The 25,241-nt window shown below is 42.4% G+C and overlaps 1 protein-coding gene across 2 annotated transcripts in view; it reads left to right on the forward strand.

Annotated features, from left to right (window-relative positions):
• CACNA2D3 (calcium voltage-gated channel auxiliary subunit alpha2delta 3) overlaps positions 1-25,241 on the forward strand; it is an 895,877-nt gene that overhangs the window by 111,656 nt on the left and 758,980 nt on the right. The gene's annotated exons all lie outside the window — the stretch shown is intronic.

Consider the following 25,241-nt stretch of genomic DNA (forward strand, 5'->3'; position numbering starts at 1 on the left):
GCTGGCTTTGGTTGCTTTGAGGGCAAGGAGGAAGTTTTGAAGACAATGGACAGTGAAGCAACTTTTACCTGTTGTCAAAACGCTTAAGTGCTCTGTAGAAAATACACTTGCTGGGCCATCTGGGTGGCTCAGTCAGGCGTCCAACTCTTGATCTCAGCTCAGGCCTCTGTGTCAGGGACATGAATTCAAGCCCAGTGTTGGGACTCATGTTGGGTTCCTCGCTGGGGGTGAAGTCTACTTAAAAAACAAACCAAACAAAACTCTTCCTACCAACAGAGAGGCCGGAAGAGATTGGGGTACAGGAGAATCGCCATCAGCTTCAACAGTTAGCCTGAGTCCCAATTTCTCGTCATAAACCAGGTGCCCTCTGATTCCAGACATCCTTCAAGACTGTGCCCTCTGCCTCTGGTTCATTGATTCTCTAGCTCAGCAGTGCTTGCCCCTCTATCCCACATTCTTGTGGAGTTCTGGAAACCCAAGCCTGCAGAGACCTTGGGTTCACTACCTAGGGAGACAGGGGATGGTGTGGGAAGACTCAAGAGCAAGGGAGCCATTAGATGCTTGAAAAACACCGGTTGATGCCAGACAAATCTGGCCAAAAATGGAATGGGTGCTCTTGATCATATTCAGTATTTAGTCTGTTGTACGTTCACACGGGTTCATTATTTTCAGCGCTCACAAACTTTAGGGTTGGTGACTGTTCATATTGCATGAGGAACTGCGTGTCTTTTACGTTTCTGCATAAATGATAGCATTTTTTTTTCATTACACTTCAGGTCAGTGAAGCATTTGATACTTTTAACAAAAAAAGATTACTTAGAATCAAAAGGGAGAACCAGTCAAACAGAAACAAAACATCCCCTCCTGCACACACATAAAACAATCCTGGGGGGGGGTTGGGGCCCAAAGTCGGCCACCTATTATCTGGCTCCAGACTCCAGACTTAAAACATCCAAGCAGAGGGGCACCTGGATGGCTCAGTCACTTAAACGTCTGACCCTTAATTTCGGCTCAGGTCATGATCTCATGGTTCATGAGATCGAGCCCCACGTCAGGCTCTGTGCTGACACTGTGGGGCCTGCTTGGGATTCTCTCTCTCCCTCGCTCTCTGCCCCTCCTCCGCTTGCTTGTGCTCTTTCTCTGTCTCTCACTCTCAAAATAAATAAAACTTAAAAAAAAAAAACCCAAAAAACAGCCAAACAGAAAGTTCTTGAGTTCTGACTCAACTTGGCCACTTTTTACCAGCATGAGTTTGGACAAGTCACAGATCCTTCCAAACCTCATTTTCCTTAGCTGTTGAGTTTGGATAACAATACCTGCCTTGCCTTCCTTACTGGATTTGTAGATACTGAAATTAGAATGTTTCTGGAGGTCCTTTCCAAATTGTGCAATACTAGTTTTGGTTTCTTCTATTCTTTTCCCCCAAGGTCACAGAGGTTAGCACATCCATGATGTATACCTGTGTGGCACGTATAACATATAGTCAGCCCACAATAGTGTGTGGAAAAGATACTGGTAATGTTTGACATGTGTGTCTTAGATACAGCACATGAGTAAATCTGCTTCCTTTGTGTAGGGGGTACAGATTCAGGTGACAGTGCTTCCCCATCTTCTGCTGGAGAGCAACCTAATTCTATAGCACATGCTGCCCAGAGCCCAATAGTGTCCCCTCAGTCCTTTTCAACCTAGGAGGCACTGGGGAGGAACTGAGAAATCATGGCATCCGAGCACAACTACTGGGTGTCCTTTGAGTAAGCTTAGCTCAGCTGTTGAGTCAAGTGGCCCCACCTGCTATAGATGAGCAAGACTGATTTAGTCAGGGAGTGGGGAAAAGCACTGAATCTTGACCTGGGGAGAGCAGCTGGTGAACCAGAAGCAGCTGAGACGTTGGAGGTGATCGTGAAAAAAGAACATTTCCTCTTGGGCTTTAAACTAAACTGACTGGTAAATATTAGTTGAATAAAACTATGTTAAAATTGTTAACTGTAAAACAGAGTCAATCAAACTATCATATGCCTCATTAGCTTTAAACATAACATCAATTGTTGCAAAGACTCAGTGGCTGATAAGTTCCCTGAAGAGAGACCAGAGTCACCACTGTGGCCCCAGGATCTGGGATAATGCCCTACTCATAGTAAGGGTTCAGCAAAGACTTGTTGACTTATTGGCTGAAGGAAGAAAAAAAGCATGCAGAGGCATTTACTAGTCATTCTTAATTTAAATCAGTGGACATTTTGAAAGACTTTAGTTTCATTGTAAGCAATAAAATATTTGAAATCATGTGTTTAAGATGCTATCTATACATTATTCAATTCACATTGAAATATTTGACTAATAAGATAAACAGTATATATTTGTCCAAGTACCTCTTAAAATGATCTTCTTCCTACCTTTGGGGATCCATTGATAGTTTGGTAATTACATACTTTTACCTTTTGTATAAAGGCTGAAACTAGAAATCTGGAAGGATTTAGGTGACATATGAGCACTTTAAAATTTGTTGGGTGGGTCATACCTAAGGTAATCTTTTTGTCCTGATTTGTCCAGGACAATGCCAGTTTATACCAGTTGTCTGGCATAATTATTAATGTCACTCCCTATCAAGCTTAATGGTGTCCTCATTTGAACAATAAATTCTATGGTCATAGCCTACAGGTGGCTGGATTGTCAAAGAACACAGGATTTTTGTTTGTATGTTTGTTTTAATGATTGAGAATGTGTGTGTGTGTGTGTGTGTGTGTGTGTGTGCGTGCATGCGTGTGTGTGTGTGTGTGTGTGTGTGTGTGAGTGAGTGAGTGAATGATCCTTCCTTTGGGGACTTAAAAGGTAGCTTGTGCTGAACCAGAGAGAAAATAGATTTTTGGTTCTAAGGTTGGCTTCTGTTTGAAGGCTAGGGCCTTTGACCTTAGGCCAGGCCTTCCTTCCCATCCTTCATCTAGAGCCTGGTATGTTGGATTGCTTCCCACTCTGGTGATGTGGCAATTGGCCTGGGGCATGGATTTCATCGGCCAACTTTTGATACTCTATATAATGGAATTGTTACTCAGCATAATACAGAGTTTAAGAAACAGCATCTATTCAGAAAGCCTTCTTCTGTGGGTTTACACTGTTTTCTCTCATTCCCTCACCACTGTTAGCCAGGAGTGAATGCTGATTTTGGAAAATGGAAGCCGTCACCAATGCTCCCACCTGTTGTCAGTGCTCCAAATGGAAATGGAACACAAGAATGGATACTTTTTAAAGAGTAGAGTGGTCATGATGAGTTTGGGGTTTGCTTCTCTATTGTCATTGTCACCTGGTAGGGAATTTTTTATAAATAAACCTGATTGCTTTGGGAATTTATGTATTTTTTAAGTTATTTTTGTCATCCTCTCCATACCTTAAGGGCAGAGATATTCTCTCATTTTGTTGCCTTCTTGTGTTTCTTTGCAGTTTGGCCACTCAAGTGTGCATCTCAGACACACTATAGTTTCACTCGTTTCCTCTCTGTTTGCTATCTCCTCCTCCATCCCTTTGTTGTTGTTTTTTTTCCTCCCTTACAATTTATTAGTTAAAAATCAGGCCGTTTAACTGTATTTTGCTGATTGCTCAGTCATAATGGAGTTCACCCTGTTCTTCTGTCCTTGGAATTTCCTGTAAATTAATTGGCAGCTGCTGTTGACAGGTTTGACCAGACTCAGGTCTAATTCCTTGGCAGGACTCTGGGCAGTGGCAGAGTGTTGTTTCGCTGGGAGGCACATGGCACCTACCGCTCTCTCTGTGTCATTCACTGGTATTGGTGTCTGATGCCTAGATCCATCACTTCTAGGATTGCAAAGCAGTGATATTCTGGGTGTATCATTTATTTTTCATTTGTTAGCTGGAATATTTCTATAAAGAAGTGTTTCCTTGACTCTGTTGATTTCTGGTTCAGTATAATTTGTAAAGATAGGCAGGAGAAATCCTTGATTGTTTGCTTTCGTTCACCAGGTTCAAGGTAGGGAATCTCTCCCCTATTGTATTTGGAAGGGAACCAATGGGTTGTGTGCTCTTTTGTTAGTATTATTATGAACAGATGGATCTAAACATATTTTCTGAGTTTCACTTAGTTACAGTTACCATCTTTTTGAAGCTCAGATCCTTGCCTTGGGAGAGCCTCTTCACGAGGGCATCATTTGACATGGCTCTGACAGTCTTTGCTTCCCTGCTACACAAGATTTTCTAGGCTTTTCATGTACATTTCCTACTCCACACCTGGAATCAGCCATTTCTGCAAGATGTTCTGATTTCTGTTAGTGAGAAATAAGCATATCAAGGCCACGGTCTGAGCGCTAGAAGTGCTCAGTGTTACTTGGTTAGTCTTTGTTTCTAGGTCCACTTAGGGGACAAAGCTCAAAGCTGGCAAGGATAAAGATGTATAAATATAACTCTGTGTGTGTGTGTGTGTGTGTGTGTGTGTGTGTGTGTGTGTGTAAAATACTTTAGGGGCGTCTGGGTGGCTCAGTCAGTTGAGTATCTGACTCTTGATTTCAGCTCAGGTCATGATCTCACAGTTGGTGAGTTTGAGCCCCACATCAGTCTCTATGCTGACAGGACGGAGCCTGCTTGGGATTCTCTTTCTCTCCAAATAAATAAAAATAAATTAAAAAAATTAAAAAAAATTATGATTTCATATTGATACTTCCAATTCAAAGATAGGGCCATAGAGTTTTTGACCTTATATATACTACGTCTGTATCTTCTGTCTTTCCATCAAGAAACTAGGTTCTGGGGCGCCTGGGTGGCTCAGTCGGTTGAGCGCCGACTTCGGCTCAGGTCACGATCTCACGGTCCATGAGTTCGAGCCCCGCATCGGGCCCCTGTGCTGACAGCTCAGAGCCCGGAGCCTGTTTCAATTCTGTGTCTCCCTCTCTCTGACCCTCCCCCATTCATGCTCTGTCTCTCTCTGTCTCAAAAATAAATAAACGTTAAAAAAAAATTTAAAAAAGAAACTAGGTTCCAAGGACAAAGGGATGATAGAATTAGAATGTCTCATAACTCTTAATAATTCACTTGTTTGGTCTTATTTATAAAACGTTTCAGAATAAGATCTCATGAATATGACTTCTCAAAATACTTAAAACATATTTTAAAATTTGTTTTTCTCTTCTCTTTATTAAAAAATTATTGTACTGTATCTACATTTTGAGGGCATGTAGCCATTTCATACTATACCTTCCCTTGTAGCACTCACTTAGTTTTAATTTTTCATTTATATATCTTTCATGTATATATTTATTCCACATATATATTTTATATGAATTTATACATTTCATCTTTACTACCAGTCCTAACCTCCTCTCTTTAGCCATTTCGATTTTCTGAATCTTATTTTCTAGTGTATTCCTCAGAAATGGCTCAAGGGGACTATATTCCCTGAGGCTTTACATGTAACCTATGTCCCTTATACTTGAAAATAATTTTGCTGAATATAAAATCCTTGGCACATATTTTCTTTCCTTGAGTGTTTTAAATGTTACTTTCAAAGTCTGATTATAACAATTTTCCCTTGTAAGTCGCTTGTTCTTTTGCCCAGATGCTTACAGAAATTTTTTTCTCTCTTTCTAAAAGTAATAAAAGTGAACGTGAAGGTAGAAATAGAGCTAGGATATCTCAGAAAGCAACCAGCATACATTTTTTTTAACACTCTATGAAAACAACAGGAGAGGGAACTCTGAAGTTAGAAAAGCCACTCTGAGCCATGCTCCTTCCTGAAAGTTCAGGAAAATTAATTTCACATAAATATAGGCCATAGAAAACTATGGAGGTAAAATCTTATATAAAGACAAAGCGAGATAAAAAGAATAAAGAGCAGAGTAACATCTCTACATATAACACGCTACATAGATGAACCCATAGAACAGGTTAACACTATAATTTACTGTTGTCAGAATGAACTAAAATTCATTAACAAAGTGATAAAAGATATCAGAGCAACATAAATCAAAATAGAAAAAAATCTAAGAAATGAAGTAACAAGTGAGGAAGGCCATTGGAAACGGAAGAAAAAATCCTGTAGAAATAAAGATTAAACTGGAAGCAACACAAGAGCAAATAAACACAACAAAAATGCCTTCAAAGAAAGAGAAGGTGAAAATTAGGAACATTTTAAGTAGAAAAAGTGTAATTCAAGAGACAGGGACAAATATTGAAGACAGACAAAGGAGATCTAACATATAACTAATAGGAGCCCCTGAAAAAGAAAAGTAAAGCAAGAAACAGAACTAACACTGAATCTATAATTCAAGAAAAATTACCTGCAATGAAAGGATTTAATTCCATATTGGGACCTCGTATCTGAGAGGAGTGGGCCACAATGACCAACAGCCACGACACCAAGACGTACTCTGGTGTCTCATTTGATTACTGACTATATCTGCTGTGCCTAGAACAGTGTACATAGTACATAGTTTCTGCCCATTTGCACTCACTACAATGCCACGGTCTATAGATTCTAAATAAACAGTGGCAGATGGCAGTAACGATGCTTCCATGAAGAATCCCACATTTGTCACCTTATTCCATCCTAAATAATCTATGGTTTCAAATTAACTTGGTTATGCAGATATAACTTGTCATCTCTTAGCTTCAAAAAAAGTGTTCAAACTGTTGGCCAAACGTATTAAATTTGGGTGAATAAATAGAATATTCTCTAAAATGTCTAGAAAATGTAATAGTTTTATTTCCCGTAACTATTACTTGTTGCATATGACCCTGGGTGAGACTGGGAATATCATTGCAAGCTGTCAGGCACTAAATTATGTTTTCTCCCTCACCCAAATTCACGTGTTGAAGCCCTAACCTCCAATGTGATTATATTTGGAGATTTGGCCTTAATGGAGGGGTAATCAAGGTTAAATGAAAGCATTAGGACTGGTGTCTTTATAAGAAGAGGAAGAGATACCAGGAGTGTGCACACACAAAGAAGAGGCCATGTGAGGACACAGCACGAAGGTGGCCCCTGCAAATGAAGAAAGTCCTCACTAGAAACCAGCCCTGCCTGTACCTTCATCTGGGTCTTCTAGCCTCCAGAACTGTTGGCAAGCAAAGTCCTATTGTTTAAGCTACTCAGTCTGTGGCATTTTGTTATGGCTGCCTTAGTTTTAAGACCGTAAGCTTTGGTCATTCCATCAGGTAAAGAGCCACAGTATGAGGTGCTTGCTAAAGGCAAAGGGAATACAGAATGGATGGTGGAAAGAGGGTGGATATAAAGAGGGAAGGTATAATTTACTCTGCAATGAAGATAACATTCAATCTGAGAGCTGATGACAAGAGGGAATGGAGATTGGAGCAAAGAGCATTCTAGGTAAAAGCAGAAGCAGGTGCAAATGCCCCAAGGCAGCACAACTATGACTACTTAACTGGTCACAGAAATGAGGACTGTAACTGTCATGAGTATTTCCTCCTTATTTTGTTATGAATGTGTGTATGTGTGTAGCAAATATCTTTGTTTTCTTCCCTGTGTTATCCTTCTAATATAAGATGTGTTGACTTTATATCATAGTATTTAAGTATTACTAACTTTACATTGTGGAATTTAAATTACTGGATATTAAAGAGAAGAGTAAGCATCATCCAGGGATTTCACACCCTCTTCTGGGGAAAGGGTTAGTGCATTTTGGTTGTACACAGAATAGTTCTATCAGGTGGGATATGACCTTGTCGTTGCCTTTATTTAGAGGTTAGGTATGGTTTAAGGAAATGCATGTGGATGCCAAGTTGGCAAGGGGTGGACTTGTGATGGTTAATTTTCTGTATCAACTTGGAGAGGTTTTTTTTGGATGAGACTAACATTTAAATCAGTGAACTTTGAGTAAGCAGATTGTTGTCCATGATGTGGTGGGCCTCATCTAATCAGTTGATGGCCTAAATAGAACAAAAAGACTGGCCTCCTTGATCAAGAAGGAATTTTCCAGCAGACTACCTTTACACTTCATCTGTACCATTGGCTCTCCTGGGTCTCCACCTGCTGGCCTTGGGACTGGAACTGCACCACTGGCTTTCCTAGGTCTATAGGCTGCCAGTCCACACTGCAGATTTGGACTTGCTGTTCTCAATACTTGCGTGAGCCAATTTCTTATAATAGATCTTCTACTTTCTATATATATGCATCCTTTTGGTTCTGTGCCTCTGGACAACCCTGATGAATATACAAGCATTCAACATTGTATACCAAAACTGTGGATTTTTTTGGGTGGGTGAGTAGGACCATTCTTTTTCTTGTCTCTTAATAATATAAAGGTGGTCCATAGCGACTCCAAATAGCTACCGGTGACTCTTTAATTGCCTTTTTGGTGTTTGAAAAGATCATATTCGGATGCTTTTCATATCACAGCGTCAGTGCCCTGTGTTACCAGTTAGTGGTGAACTGGTCAGGACTTCTCTGAAATGCACTGGGCATGTACATGTTGTGAAGGTCCTCAGAGAACCCTGCTTTTCTACAAATCATTATGTGCTCTTGGAATACAATATCTGTGAAGTCTGAAGTTTGATAGAAAGCAGCCATGATCAGCAAGAGTCTTACTAGCCCAGTGAATATTACTTACCACTTTTCTTATTTGATTTTCATGACTGGTTATTTTGTTCTGATATACATACTAGGATCAGGCAGAGTCCTGTTTTGTGGTCAGTGGTGAACATGTGGTTACATGGAACTATACATCCATTTTATTTACAAAGGTTATCAAGGTGCTGCTTCTAGGAAGCTTACTGTCTTGTGGGGGAAGGAAATAAGAAACAAATGAGCAAGAAAGTGTCCTCAGATGCAAGTAAGAACTAGGCAGAGCAACAGGCCATCTGCTAGTGTGCTGCTAGGTAGTGATTCCATCTCTGTGTCCAGGGAAGGGATCATTTATTCTGCAATGAAGATAACGTTCAATCTGAGACCTGATGACAAGGAGGAATGGAGATAGGAACAGAGAGCATTCTAGGTAGAAGCAGAAGCAGGTGCACATGTGCCAAGGCAGCACAGCTTGCAGATTGTGAGGTATGGACAGTCTCAACCGAAGAATGTAGAGGGGAGGATGGTGAGGGGGATGGGTAGACGCAGTCAGGGCCAGATCAAGTGGAGAGGCTGGGAAATGGATACCCAGTGGGAAATCAATCCAGGTTTGGCTCCTGCATGGCATAGATCCTGCTACAGGGTTTTGAAAGGGGGGGGCAAGGATAGGCTTGGGGCACAGGAGGGAAGAGGATTCCTCAAAGGATGAGAGTGATAGACTCAAGTCACTGCAAGAGGTGGGGAAGTAGAGTCAGCCTCTGAAGCATAATTGCTGAGCATCTCCAACTCTGCTGTGAGAATCAGTGTCTTTTTGTTTTGAAGTTAAGAGATGACAAGTATATCTGCATAACCAACTTAATTTGAAACCATAGATTATTTAGGATGGAATAAGGTGACAAATGCGGGATTCTTCATGGAAGCATCGTTACTGCCATCTGCCACTGTTTATTTAGAATCTGTAGACCGTGGCATTGTAGTGAGTGCAAATGGGTGGAAATTTCAACTGTCCACCTATTTTGGTCAAAAAAGGGCTCTTGCAGCCTTCCCCTCCACATTGATCCCACACCATCTAGTTTTTAGGGCAATTTCAGAAATGGAGTAGCTTTATTGCCTCCCTCAACAATGTTTGCCTTGTGTCTGCTCTGGCCCTTGAAATCTGTATTTTTTCTCTTGAATCTAAACACATATTGTTCCTTTGGAGCTTAAGTGTGGCACTGATAAGGAGCAGAAGTACTATTAGGTGACCTGGCTCCAAGGGGCTAGTTAGATAAATATCAAAATGATATTATCATAAAATGATTCCGTTGATAAGACAGAACAATAGTGTGAAATTTGAAGACGTGCTGGGTTATAGCGAGGCCCTGGTGTTTTACTGTTCAAGCTTTCCTGTTGAACTCTGCTTGGTTCCAGTGTTTATGTACTGTCTATTAGCAGCTTTTGAAAGATTTTATTCCTGTAGTAATGTCTCTAGAAATACTCCTTAATTGGGACCTCAAGATACATGTATGTAAAGTGCCTGGATCCCAGTGGGTCCAATTTCTGTTTTTGCAGAGCTGCCTTGTTAGTACGATAATCTCGTTTAAAAAAATAAAAATTCCCTTTATACAATTTTGCTCAAGGACAAGCAGATCCTTACAGGAAAAACCTCTGCTTTCTCCAAGGATGGTCTGATAATGCGATTGTCAGGAAAATAGCGCTAGATTTAGGTTGAGCTCTGTGTACTGGATTGCACACCAAAAGTTATTTGAGAATACCTCAATTATACAATGGGTGTATATAGATTTACTAGTAGATAACATCAGCCCTACCTATTAAGGAAATGTCTGTCTCAGGGTCAAGCATGAACAGGGAGCTGTCTCATTTCTGTGGTCAAGGGCAGTGGGCCGGTGTCTTGGCTCTCTCCTGTCTACTAGGATTTATTTTTACTTTTTCTTTGTTTTAGAAGTCTTTGAGGGGGTGGATTCTGTAAAGACTTACCTGGCCAGGGATTTTGTAATTAGGACTTGGCTTCAGGTCTTTAAAAGCAGACTTTTTTGTCTCCAGGAGTTCCTGCACATTCCACACCAAGGCTTCCATGGTCTTGCTCTTCATTCTGGTATCTTCGTGCAGGCTGCCCACCCAGGGACGCCGAACTGAATTTCTCTGCTCTCTATTCTGTTGTCACCCGGGGAACAGGCATTTGCCATCTGTGCCCTGCTGTCTGGCTGTGGTCGCCCAGCTCGTTTGTGCCAGGGATCTGAGTGACACTTCCCGTGTTCCTACTCTTCCAGAGCCTGCTGTTGACCGCGGGTTCCGCGAGAGGGTGGAGACGTCTTGGGGTGGCCAGAAGAGTGTGGCCAGCAGGAGGAATAGGCCCCAAGGAAGCACAGTGGATCTCAGCTTCCACACAGCATGGTTCTCACCTGAAATCATTCCCTGGCCTCAGCAACTGTCCGTACTCTCTGAGACTTTGCTGGCCATCCTAGAGTCACCCAACTTTTGCCTTTTGAATGATCCTGTGGTTTTGGCTGGTCTTTAAAGATTGGGATTTGATTTCATTTTCTCAATGAATCATCCCGTGGCCTTCTTTTTTACTGGTGGCTCTGAAATTAGACCTTTAATATAATAGCAAAGATAAAAAACTGCCCTGGGTTTGACCCAACTGCTTCAGGCAATGTTGCCCAGAGCATCTTCTTGTTGGTGTGACATATTTCAAAATACTATAGCAAGCGTGTGTTTTTAAGGTGTTTCTTTGTTCAGCATAAGGAGCTTTGCGGCATTAATTCCTTTGCGAATAAGAGGTTGTGGTCGGGTCTCTTTATTCCTGTTACACATGTTTGATAGGAAGGAAGGTATTTGCATATTCGTGTATGTGTGCTTACAATTTGGAGGAGTCCACGGTAGCAAGATCGGGATGACTTCAGTTTCTAATCCAGGACTCTCCATAAAATCACGCAGGGATCTTGTTTAAGATGCAGTTCCTTGTGTTTCCTCACAGTGAGTCACGGGGCTGGGGCTGGGCTCCGACATACGGATTTTTTCCATTTTCCTAGGCGATGTTGATGCAGTTGGAGACCACTTGAGAAGCACTTCTCTGAGGAGCGATGCTCTCCCATCAAATGACAGGTTTGGGTTTGTCAGGGATGTGTCTGATCTCTCGAGGGTCATTTTCCATTTCCAGATAGGAGCTGGGTTAAGTGGTGGTTCTTTATCTCCCAATCGGCTTCCATCCCACACTTCCATTTCCCCTTTGTCGGGTGGCTTAGGAGCCAGTTAAAACCTTTAAGTAGCTTAGAATAATCCACTGTTGTTTTTGGGAACAACACAGTGTATTCACTCTGAAGGAGTGTGACGAGGTATCCACCAAATGCAACCTTCTGGTAGCTTCCAGGTGGTTACGTATGTATGCCTGAGTGTTAATGGGAGAAGACAAGGATTTGGGCAAATTCCTGAACTTCGCTGAGCTTCAGTTCCCCTGCATGAAAATGGAGGTAATAATAGTACCTAATGCACGGGGTTGTTGTAAAGATTACATGTTCAATGTTGAGAATACAGCCTGGCATGTAATAAGTGCTGCATCAGTGTCAGTTGCTATTACTATTATTGTTGTTACTGTTGTTACTAACTTATTTGAATTGATGTGAAACTCTTCCCCATCAGAAATTCATAGGAAGCAACAAGAAAGATATGGGAGAACCCTATACCCAGTGGCTTGCATGCTCTAAGGGAGTCTGTGGATTTCTAGGACGAGCACAGTCCTTATCTGCAATGTGGAGGCTTTATCAACCTATCTGCTGTGCAGAGCATTAATGGGACACTTTCCCATCCTCCAGCCCCAGCTTCAGGGTGCTGCCAAGTGCAGATAAAAGCACTGGCGTAATCTCAGTTGAGTATTGTCTGCCTCCTTAATCTCGCCATCAGTGAAATTAATATTTGGTTGCTGAGGGAAAGACAAACATCTGTAACTTTTCCCTGGTGGAGTGGCTGCCTGGTTTCTACTGCACACATTTTTCTCTCAGGTTAAAACCTGCCTTAACCCTGATTTCCCCCTTTTAAGATGGAATCATGTTTGACTTAATGGTAATGTTTGCAGTGCTAAGCAGAGTTAAGAGTCATTCTGGCGTTAAAACCGTCTAAGCCTCTGAATAAATATATTGTTATCTTGAAACTTTCCAAACTGAACTCAGAATCCACTCAGGCGTCTTATAGGGCTTTGATAAATAGGAGGGCGGCTAATGATCCTGTAAATTCCTAATAATGTTGTGGCCACTCTCGCAGCCACATGCAGGGTGATGAAATGCAGGGTGATGCTGTGCATTGGGAAATGTCCACGTGAGTATTAATCCGCTTGCTATTTGAAATAGTATCCCAATTACAGATTTACTTTGTAAGAATTTGGTGTTTTAGCATCATCTCTCCTTCTGACTGGTCTTCCCACTCCTTTTCCTTTTCTCAGTTCATCTTGCACAACAATTCTGGGTTCCCTTTTGTACAATAATATTTCCATCAGCTGTCTCCCTGCTACCTCTAAGGAAGTATAATGCTTGGAGCTCTGTATGGCAGGCCCTTCCCTGTGTGCATCCCACCCTACGTGGGTTGTCTCTGCCACAATACTGTTGTGCTGTAGACAACACTAGCTGACGCCCCGTTCTCCTCTCTGGCCTCTGCTGATATTATTTTTATTTATTCTGCCTGAAAACCTCTCCCCTATCTCCACTGCTAGGTACTTTGGTACTTGGGGAATCCCTCAAGTCACATCCGATGTCTTTAAGTAAGCCTTTTCTAAACGCTGTACCCTCAGAATTAATCATTTCCTCCCCCTTTACAGGAGTAGACATAGATGTATGGAAGCACAGAGAGGTTAAGGGTCGGAGCTAGACAAGCAATGAAATAACGAGAAAATGAAAACGCAAAAGCTGTAGCTGGAAAGGGAATGTCAATGTCAAATTTAGGGGCAAGAAGTAAGGCTTTGCGAGGATGAATCACTGGCCTGCACCCTGAAAGAAGGTTGTGTATGCTGAGAACCTGAAAGGGAAGCCTCTAAACCTGAGACAGCAACACCTTTTCTGTTAGATCTGTAATCTTGTTAGTAGAGATGTGCAGTCTGTGCTGGGTACCAGGTCTTGCTAGGACCAGAGAAGGAAGTCCTCAAGATTGAACAGCTACCCTCTCTCCAGCTGTGCGGGTCAAGAGACCACCTGGTGAGGAGTGTAGCAGCTTCAGGCCTCTTCCTGTGTTCCATGTAGGGGCTGCCCTGGGTACAGCAGAGCCTGATTGTAAATCAAAAAGGCTTTTGAGTGAGAGAAAAAGAAAGGAGGTTTATTAGGCTTATGTGCTAATATGGGTTTCCCCAAGTTCATGCTGCTTCCCAGATTTTCCCACATGATCTAGGAAATGGTGAATGGCACCTGCAGGCCAATTTCACATTAATGATAATGTGTTACTCTGTTACTGATGCCATCACCATTGAAATGCAGAATTTTCTTCTTCTGCCCGGGACCTCTCTAAGAGCAGCATCTATGAGTTACAGTTTTCTTCCCAGTATACTTTCTCACCCAGAAACTCTGTAAAAAAACAAAAACAAAAAAACTTCTCTGATTAACAGGACACAATAAAATTATTGAAGGTAGTTTTCCACATTAGTTGTTCTACATTTTTTTTCTTTTCTTTCTTTTTTTTTTTTTTTTTTTGGTCAATGCCAGCACTTTATACATCTGCATTTGGCCCTTCCTTCCCCCACTTGGACCGACTTTCAGGCTACAGTAAGCAGGGTCTAGTTAGGAGCACTGAAGCAGAAATGCAGATTCAATGAGTAATTATTAAGAACTTTCCAGAATATTAGCTGTTTCAGTTGCTGCAGTGACTAGTGATGGAATAGTCCATTAGACATTTCTGTTCCCAGCAACTCCTGAGAATTGATTCCAATCTGAGGCAGGCAACCGCTTTGATCAATACCATAATTACTCTTATTGATGGATTGTTTTACAATGGTAGCCATCAAGGCAGTCCGTCAGCTCAGGAGGCACCAGAACTGTCCCCTGCAAGCCGTAATGTACCGCAAATATTTGATTCAAATCAACTTACTATTGAGGCCAGGATGACAAGCGTGAAATTAATTGTTCCACTTCATGTAAGACCTGCATTCTTCTTTTGAGAGAGTAATTGGTTGCTGCATGTAGCACGAGAGCTGGGGAGCCTCGCCTCTCTGCAATGTTTATGGACTTGGTGTTTTCCCCCACCAGCTATTTTTCCCCTGACTCTTTTAGGTGTCAGCGGTATCGTACAGCTGCTGTTCCCGCCGTGGTTGTTTTGTAGTGGCTCTTGTCATGTCAGAGAGAATGTTGCCTTCTAGAAAGGTTGATTGCAGCTAGAGTAAATTTCTTCTCTGAAAAGCTTGTTTATAAAAAGAGGGGGTTTTGTTGGCCAACACAAAGGCAAGAAGACCTCAAAGTGTTTCTGGAAGGTATAGAACTAATTAGGCAAATGGCAGTGAGTCTAATGTTCTTTCATGGTTGCAATAGGCGAATTCAAGATGTGTGATCATTTTGCTGAGAATCTTCTGAATACAGTTGGCATCAGAGGCCCACAGCTGGAGAAATGATAAGGCCACTGGAGATGACAAGTCAAGGACAACTGAGGAAGTTGGAAAGTGGGGATAGTCCCCACGGTGGCTTGTCATTCAGTCCTCATCAGCTGACCAACCTGTGTTGGATAATTCAAGACCCCAGTACAATTTAAGGAAAGTATTATAAAATATTTTTATAAGAAAATCAAGTATGCAAGTTCATAGTGGTGCCAGGAAGGGTGAAAGGGCTATAGAAACAGAGGGGCATCAAAGCACAGTAACCTTCATGGCTTAAGGGCTTTCTGGAACCCTGGTTAGCTGGATATCCTACTGAAGATGAGGATGGCTTAGATTCTAGGGATAAGTCAGAAGTTAGTTCTGCTGGGTTGACAATGCCTTTTAATTTAATCATTGTTTATTGTAGCATTTCCAAATTGGCTACTATGGGAATTTATGGAAGAAAAAGGGATTCTGTGACACCTTATCCTATAGCCAAACAGTAATTCCTGAGTGCTGGCCATGTGTAAGTACTGTTTAGGGCCTGGGGCTACCCTAGTACATGAGGCCCTGGACCCCTGAAGCTTACATTCTTGTGGGATAGACAATAACTGTACACTCAAATATGGCAGGTTGTGTCAGATAGCGTCTGGGATGGCAGATGATGGAAGGTGGCCACTCTGCCTGATGTTGGAGAACGAAGGCCAAGAAAGAGTAACGTAGGTTTGATTCCACTGTAGCTCATGAGCTTGAAACCACCTTTACCATTAAACTTGATTTGTCTTTGAGACATTCTAGTGTCAGAGCTTTCCTTTTACACCTTGGAAGGAAGAGATTTTATGCTATCAGTGGTCAGGGGAAAGAGCCGATATAAAATACCCAATTGAGAATGTTGGGGATGGCTCTAGAGGTAAGTAGTTCTATTTCTGCTCAGTCATGTAAGTGTTTGAAAGTATTGATTGAACACTTTCACAACACCTGAAGGGATCAGGACTGATTAATAATAAATAGCCTAGGAAAGCAGGACTCAGAGAATTATAAAACTCCAGATGATGCTGGCTAGGAAGGAGGATTCCACATTATTCAGTTGCATATGGTGAGATGCAACACGTAACCTCATTAACTCACACCTCTGCTGGAGTGGACTGATGTGGCTGAAGTAGCAACCTGGTCATCACGCTTTCCCATTGCCCAGTTTGGGGTGTCTTTGGGGATCATCTCCTCCTCCGTTTTGTTGCTGGAACCCTATAAGCTCCAGCCACAAGATGGAACGAATGCCCAGTGTCGGCCTGCCAAGGTCCTAGGACACATGAGTTGCTCCAGAAAAGGGCTTGTGACTTACACTAGGCCAATGAGAGCTTTCCTTGGACTTCTGTCCAGGAACCAGTGAGAAAGACATTCTTTCTACCAGGGTGGCTAAACTGAGGGAATGAGTCTGGCATGGTGATGTGAACCTGACAGGACACTTAGGAAGTAGTTATCTGGAAGCAAGTCAGTTGGGCCGAGAGCCGTAATGCAGGGAGAAACAAACATAGCCGATGTAGATATAATCCACACTTGTGAGTTCTTGATTCTTCAGGTTGCCTAGCTTAAACCAACATGCATATTTAATGGGAAAAAAAAGTCCTCCAAAAACTAACAAAAAATTGAAATATGCCTCCACTTAGTTAAGCCGCACTGGTGAGATTTCATTTCTGTTATATGGAGAGCCAGGCAGTAGGATTGAAAGACCTTCTTCAGGAGGGAATGGCCAAGCTGACACCTGGCGGCTGTTTTTCAGGACTCACAAGGCCATGTGGTCACCTCTGGAAGCATTTACTGTGATGCCAAGAGTCCTCCTAAGTAACTTTTATGAGGACAGCATCATAAATATATATCATCAGGGCTTTCTGTGAAGGAAACATACACAATTAAAAGTCAGTTTAGTTAAAACAGAAGCCTGCCAATACATTTATGTAGCTGCACAATAGGGGCTTCTGAGAAGAGGCAGAATTTTCGGTTGCTTACGCAAAGTGCTGGGTTCTAGCTGCTCAGCTTTTGCGGTGCTAAGGGATTTTCAGTTGCGTTTACGGACCAGCTGTTCTGTGGAGATTCAGTAATATATGGGTAGAAGGAAGATGTTTCCTCCTCCTCCTCCTTGGGAATCCAGGGTCTTTAATCCTAACATCTGCCAACAAGTGAACCCAGTAATGTTCGATGTTTGACAGCGATGTCAGCTGTTTACTTAGTTATGTGAGCCATTCCTTCTATGGACCTGGCCACAGGACAAATTCGTCTGCTTTCTAATGGAATTGTACTTATTGTATACATGCTGAGCTGTCACTCCCTGGAGCCATACATAGTGCTTTTTCTCTGGGGAGCAGACTCCTAGAATTGAGTGCCTCAAATTCCCACCTTGGCTTACAAAGCCACCAAGATGTGTCTCCTTCCCCACTGGGTCACCCACCTTTTCTCCCCAGTGTTTAACAAGGCTTCGACCATACTGGCTTTCTTTATCCTCTTTAACCATGCCAACCTCTTTCTGCTCAGGACTTTTCCTCTCGTGTTCCCTCTGACTTGAATACTCCTCCCTCCCTTTTCTTTATGTACCTGGCTTGTCACTCAGGTCTCAGCTCATATGTCATCTTTGTAGAGGAGCTTGCACTTGACCGGGTGATCTAAGACCTTTGCCCAGTTACTGACTCTGTCATGCATAACCCTGCCTCCTTTTCTCCTTAATAGCTTTCTCTGAGATCTGAACTCATTTCCTCCTTGTTTTGTCTTCCCGCTAGAATATAAGCATCATGGCAGTGAGGGGATAGTCTGACCTATTCCCTGCCGTATTTTTGGCACCTGTGTCCTGGCACACAGTAATGGTCACTTACATTTCCAGAAAGAATAAATGGCTGAGTAGTTTACTCATTCCTCTGAGCAGTGAGCTCATTCAAGTAAGTTAAGCAATTTGTTTTAACATCTCTCTCCAGCTTCTCTGATACAGAGAGGGCGGTAGAATGGGGTACTCAAGTTTGCGACTCCACATTAAGCTGGGTGCTGTAATTAAATGATCTCATTGAATCCTTACAAAGATCTTCAGAACCAGAGGTACTACTCAAGCCCATTTTCTCTCCATGTCTGCAGTCTGGTTTCAGTTTTTGGCACCTAGATTTTTTTTTCTGACACTTGCTACTGTGTGGATTAACTGAATTTGTGATCATATGTGTCCCTCTTCTTTCTCTGCTGGACCCTTAAGTGTGGTCCTAGGATTGCTGTGTCCACTGTTGGACCCTCTGATCCTTATGGTGGACTTGGCACAGAGTGGGTGTTCTAGGCCTTGGTGCTAATAATGAGGGTGGAGGGCAGTTCCTGGTTGAAATCCTTACTCTGCCTGGTCTGGACACGGGATTTTGTGACCACGGAACTCCTTGTGAACATTTTGTGATTTCTCATGGCTAGAAGAAAAAAATTCCTCATTCACCCATTCTTCTGCAGAGGGTGAAGGAAGTATAAAATCCGTCTCCCCAACACAGACAGTTCAAGTTCAGAAACGTGCACGGTCTTGTGTGTTTAGTGATACCGTATCGTAGGTTTACAGAGGGGAATGTTTGAAGTGTCCCGTACTCCCCCTAGGAATTCCATGACTCCCTCCACGGTGCTTTAATATGACCCACCAATGAGCCACTTAAAGTAGGTGGCTCTTTGCAGCTCTCATGGTTTTTCTTCTGAGGGGAGGGAGGGTGGTGACATCAGTCTAGAAAGAGAGGGGGTTGGAGTGGAGGAGCAGCAGTTTCGATTTTTTTGCTGCTACTCTCTAAGGAGTTCTTCTATATTTCACTTTAGCGTGTTCCCAGAACCCGTGACAGCCTGTATAATTGCTGGACCGACATAAATCTATAGCAATGATGGGTAGATTTTGCTGACGTGTTTGTTTCGGCCCACAAGACTTGGTAGACCATGTCTGCATAGTGTATCGCAACATCAGGCCGTGTGGGACCCACCTACAAAATCTCTTTGTTGTGCCTCCAAGGTCGTGACATGAGATGGGGGTGGGGGGACAATAAAAACAGCACCATTTTGGCAAGGAGAGTTCCCCAAATATCTGTGATTTAAACATGCTTCTTAAACCCTTGGCTGACCAGAAGTCTTTTCTCCTAGTTTGAAAGTTAAATAATTAAATGTGCTTCGAATTTCAAGGAAGATACTGAAAAATGAAAGACCTTATCCAGTTGCTTAAAGGCTTTTGGAATTCTTTTTTTTTCCTAAAGGCATCCATTTGGTCTACAGATACAGGCTGAACACCCACTGTGTGCCTAGTGCTGTGATCAGTGCTGGGGACACAAGTGGAATGATAAGGCAAGTGGGTTTCTTGCCAGGCAGAGCCTGCGATCTAGCCAAGAAGCCATTATTTAAGTAATTACAGTTCCCTCCTCCAGCAACCACATGGAGAGCTCCCTCCTGGTGCTGCCAGAGGAGATGAGTTTTTGTGTGTGTGCATGCGCGCGTGTGTGTGTTTCATTTTTGCTTTTATTTTTGGTGTACATTTTAAACGTGTGTTTTAAAATTTTAATGACAACTTAAGAAAATGATTCCGGAATCCACTTGCTTTATAATTAGAACATTACAAAGAAAACTTAAGCTCCTTTAGACTCCCCACCCCCCTCCAGGTGAGCACTATGATAGACTTGGCCTTGTAGAGAATTTTTGTTATATTTCCACACGTGTGTGTGTTCACTCACCTTGAAAGCTACTGCCATTGTTCTAACACAAATGCAGCACTTGCTGTGCACTCATATGTGCAGTTTGCTTCTTTTATTCTGTCGTATGATTTTTACATTATGTTGATTCCTGGAAATATAGTCTGTTAATTTTAATGACTGTTAATTTGAATTTAAGAGTTCTGTTTGTTAGAAGCGTGTACGTTGGTAACTGTTTACTGACCCACAATAGTGAAAGTAAAGAACTAGTTGGCATGTATTGAGCACTTCATGTTTCCTAGACTAAGTCTCTCACGTGGATTATCTCATTTAATCACGAGAGCACCTCAGTGGGCGAAGTGTTGTTTTTCTTGTCAGTTTACAGGAGAGGGAATTTGAGGCAAGGAGAGATGAGGTAATTTGCACACAGCTAAAAAGGGATGCCAAGATTTGCAGTCAGGTACTGCAACAGCAGAGCCCGGGGTTTCTCAGTTCTCTTGAGCACCCGTGGTCTCCGGGAAGTTAGATACTAAATGCCACCAAGGAAGCAGTGTGTGGCGGGATGGTATGCTATTCACCAGGGACTCACTGAGGGGCCTACTGGCTGGTTTGTGCCTTTGTCAACGTGCAGACAAATTGATTCAGCAAATACCTGTTGCGCACCTTTGGCATGCCAGGTGCTTTATGAGTACCCTGCAGAGAGCACAGAGAAAATGCACAGCCCTGCCTCACAAGGCTCACAGAGATCTCAGAGATCTAGGATAATGTTGAGGCCACCTACGGAAAGCCAGGCATGACGTCTGTCCATTGTAGAGTGGGAATCTCAGCCCCTTTGGGGTTTTGTGGTCTGGATGCTGGGTTTTGTTTTGTTTCACTTTCTTGCATGTTAAAATGACATTTGTTAAACTGCATCATGAATGTGGGCCGGTTGACATATTTGGAAGGAGACTAGCCTTTCTGTAGTGACATGGTTGCCTTCTATGCTATGCAGCAGCACATCCTGGATGCTGGTGTTTTATTCCCACTTGCTGCCCAGCCACAATATGACAGATTTGCTATTCATCCAGCTCAATCATAGTTAGCATAATGGGCTCTGGTGCCCACCCAGATGTGGTGGGTGGTGTCCTCGGCTGATTACAAAGATTGTTGCCCAGGCATTTCAGGAAACGGCTCTTACTTCCTGTCCTCATATCACTTCTGGGGGTTGATTTTGCTGCTCTAGTGTTGAAAAATGAAGTAAGGGAAAGGTTCTCTTATATTTAATGTGTCTTGTATAATGATGAAAGATAATCACAGGGCCTAGGATTTTTTTCTTTGAAAATCAGAACAACGAAGGACAGAAGGAAGTGTAAGCCACCTGGCTTTGAACTCTGAGATGCATTAATTGTCCTGAAGGCTCAGATGAAGGGGGCGTGTTCATCTTTTTCTCTTCATTTGGACCTACAATCATCTTTCAGTTTAGGAGTGGAAAAAGTTTAAAGTCTTCACTCTTTTCCTTTTCTTGATTTTTTTTTTTCTACCAGCAATGAAGTGGAAAGGCAGCCCATAGGTGATGGTGACCAGACTTTTTATCTAGCACTTTAGTTTATAATGGGCTCGATGTACTAGTGAATTTATACCAACTGCTGTCAGAGGTACATGACTCTTATTTGGTTACACTTTCTTATTTATTTGGGTACACTTGGCCACATTAAATTATAGTCTTCTACTTTTTAGTCCATTGAACCAAAAACTGTCAAGCTGTCAAACTGCTTCAAGACCACATTTTTTTTGAGAGATACAGCCTCCTCCTGAGTACACCTTTCTCATTTTGGTAGACATGTGAAGGGGAAAATGGGAAAAATATATATATATTTAAGATAAGAAAGCTTAATTTTTATTTTGGGTTACAACCCACTTGTACTTGGAGGAGGTTTAAATTTCCGACTGACCTAAAACCTTTTGAGGTTCAAATTTAGTTTGCTCTTAGCAAAAAAAAATGCAGCTTCCCAAGTTCAAAGAGGGGAGGAATTTTAAAGACTTATAAGATATTCAAAAGCCTTCTTGGATACCAAATAGCTTTCAGAGAAAACATTTGATGAGTGAAGCACACAGGAATTAGAAAAGTATGGGCCAATTTTTCTTTACATATAATCATATTTAAAAGCAGTGGAAAAAGGTCTTAGCTCTTAGAGGACAGGGACTTAACTCAGTGACTCTTGGAAAATTCTGGTTGTTGCCAAACCCAGAAAATGGTTCAGTTTGGTTTGAGCCTTTTGGAAGTGAGAAGTCCTTTAGCCATCTCTATGATATATGAGATTAACACAAGAGATTTTGGAATATGAGGTCGAGGTAATGCTGCTTACCCTGGAATTGGATCTCCTGCTAGCTGCTGTCCATAACAAATGTGCCCATGTCTCTCTGGCTGTCATTCTAGATAAATGAAAGGGAAAATAAGGTTGAGAGGAGACACAGTGAGGGATCAAGGTTGAGAGAGACAAGTGAGGGATCAGACTTTCCTAAGAGTGCCAGTTTCCTGAATTCACTTATTTTGGATTTGGGAGTTTCACGTTGCCTGGTGCTCCCCTGCCTTCTGGCTAAAGGTGGTGGATTATGGCTGTGGAGAACAGAGGACTCTGTTGTTGCACGGCCGGCCCAAAGTGGGCTGTCTCTTCAGGAACATAAGCGTGGGTGTGCCCGGTGAAACAGCTTATTCTTGCACATCACAGGGCATTATGGCCGGTTTGTTGGCCGCCTAGGTGTCCGTTCTCACACAAAGGCTTTTCGTGGGGTAATGGTACCTGCTGAATGAGTGAGTGCATGATGGAGGGTGGCAACAGCTGCGTGGTCCAGGCTGACGGAACAGAATTCAAGGCTGCAGGGAGTGACGATGGCAGAACCAGACCATGTCCTTTAGGTTCCAATTTGGCAAGGCACAATGGATAATAGGGCAAGGTGATGACATGGGATGACACCCAGCCTGACCAGACCTCCTGCTCACCTTCAGTTAACCATGAGTCTGTGACTGGCTTACTCCACTGTCATTTCAGTGGCCCTTGGAACCAAGTGACCCCATCAGCAGAAACTTGGGCACATGAAGATGGTTTACGAGAGCAGGCAGGGCAGGTCCTTGTAAAAAGAGCATGGAGACAGTCCAGAGGCTTCTTTTTAAGCAACACTGCTTGATCCTTTACACACTTCATCTTAACTTTGCTCTGAGCATGGACCACAGATGGTTTACATTTCAGTAGTTTGTATTTATCTTTTTTTTTTTTAAGTTTATTTATTTTGAGAGGGGGGAAGAGAGAGAGAGAGAGAGCACTAGTGAGCAGGGGAAGGGCAGAGAGAGAGGGAGAAGAGACTCCTAAATCCCAAGCAGGCTCCGCACTGTCAGCACAGAGCCAGATGTAGGGCTTGAACTCATGAACTATGAGATCGTGACCTGAGCCACCAGGCCAAACCAAGAGTTGGATGCTTAACTGACTGAGCCACCCAGTCACCCATAGTTTGTATTTATCTTAATGTGAAATCGGGGAAACATAACTAGCACAACCATGATGTCGTTGTCATTTTGGCTTAAGGATGAGGCTAACGTGAGCAGTAAGAAGAAAATGTGAGTTTATTAAAAAACAAATATTGCAGGTGGTGTTCAGACATTACAGTTGTGACCGTAAAACTCTAATAGTTTGGAAACAGTATCTTTGCATACTGGCTCATACTCAATGGTGTGTGTTTACCTTCCATGGCTAGGGTCTTGTGATGTGATGTTTTCAGCGAGGAATATATATATTCAGCCTCCTTGAATAACCCTCCATGAATACTCTTTAATGACAGTGGCTTGTTGGAGTTGCAAAGGAGGCTCAGACAAACTGGAACCCCCTGTTCTGGGTTGCTCAGTCCAGAAGTAGATGGTTTTAGGGACTTTGTGAGTGTCCATTGGAGGTGCGTGGTGGCCCCTCTCCTCCAGTCACTGGGACGAGCGCTTGTCAAGTTTCAGGTAGCACTCCATACTTTACTTTTTAAAAAAAGAATTAAGGGTATCCCTTCTGAACCAGAAAGGAGTTAGCCACTGTTCCTCAGGAGTCAAAAGTTGGATGTGAGTTTGAGATCATTTGATGCTTTTTATACTGAGGGCACATGTTGGAGGTGAAGAATACCTCATCCCAGACTGCCTTAAGCTTTTCGTAGGCCTTCAAAAGTATATCCTTAATGACATTTGGAAGATGGGTACCTATAATTTTTTGGTAGCAGTGGGGCAGGGTATTCTCAGTGATTATTCCAGAGTCCACTGCTCTTGAATTATTTTTTCTATTCTAAACATGTGTGGTTTTCAGGGGGCTGCAAATTCCTTCATATATCAATTTTGGGGCTAAAGCTAATGGCACAAAAAGGTTTCAGCTTGGGAGCAAGGGAATTTTTTTTTTTAAATAATGTTTAAAATATGAATCTCTTTGGCTGCTCTAAGTTAGGAATGATAAAATGAAAGAAAGAAAAGGAAAGAAGTTAATGATCTGAAACCCGGGGTTGGTATGTGTTTATATTCAGAATTGGAACAGTGAGCTGACTTTGGCAATTGGGGAATATTAATATTCTGTGTTGTGGCATGGGAATTTGGAAAAGAGGTTTAAAGAAAAAGCTCATATGACAGATTTTTAATAGGAAGGAAGTTGCTGCTCATGTATAAGAAATACTGCTTGTCTGTTGCAGATGGGACAGCCTTCATGGAGCGGCCATACAGGGCGTCGTTCCATCTCTGCTGATACGGTGGCCAGTGGCTGCCATTACTGACCTGTGACCACTTACTTGCCACGAAGCGGAGATGTGTGCCTGATTTCACTTTGCCCTCACAGTGGCCCTGTGAATTAGGGACAATTATTGTCAGCCTTTTGGAGATGAGAAAACTGAGGTTTGGAGAAGGGAAAAAGAACTTGTCCAAGGTCTCTGAGCTTGGCAAAACTGGGACTTGAAGCTGGGCTAGTCTTTGTATTCTAACAATTATGAAATAGGTAAAGGAAGTAGAGTATTTGGGAACTGTAACCTTGGAGTCAGTGGCTCTGGAAACATTTATTTTTTCTTTCATGAATTTGATTGATGAAGGAAATTTAAAACTATGTCAGATACTTTGGAAAGTGCCTGACACATGAGGAAAGACCTCAGTATATGGTATCTGTTGGGTTGCCATTGTTTAGTAATAATAATATTAGCATCGGTCAAATATTGGCTCAGAGAACAGACAAATAAAAGCTTTTCTTGGCTTGGCATACCAGAAGTGGAAGCAGCTAGTCTGAGTTTGAGGTTGGGCAAGGTCATATGTGGATACCGTTTAATTCAGACCTTGTGATCTTAAGCTTGAAAGTGTTCTTGAAATTGCCTTATTCTCTCTGCATTTAGCATTCCCCTCAAGTGTACTGGAGATTTAATTGTTAGAGCAGCTTTTAGCAAACGTTCTTATGTGCTGAATTTGCAAATGTGAATGAAAAAAAGACTTCCTTCCTTCCTTCCTTCCTTCCTTCCTTCCTTCCTTCCTTCCTTC

Source organism: Panthera uncia, chromosome A2 (assembly GCF_023721935.1).
Source record: "Panthera uncia isolate 11264 chromosome A2, Puncia_PCG_1.0, whole genome shotgun sequence".
NCBI classification, from domain to species: domain Eukaryota; kingdom Metazoa; phylum Chordata; class Mammalia; order Carnivora; family Felidae; genus Panthera; species Panthera uncia.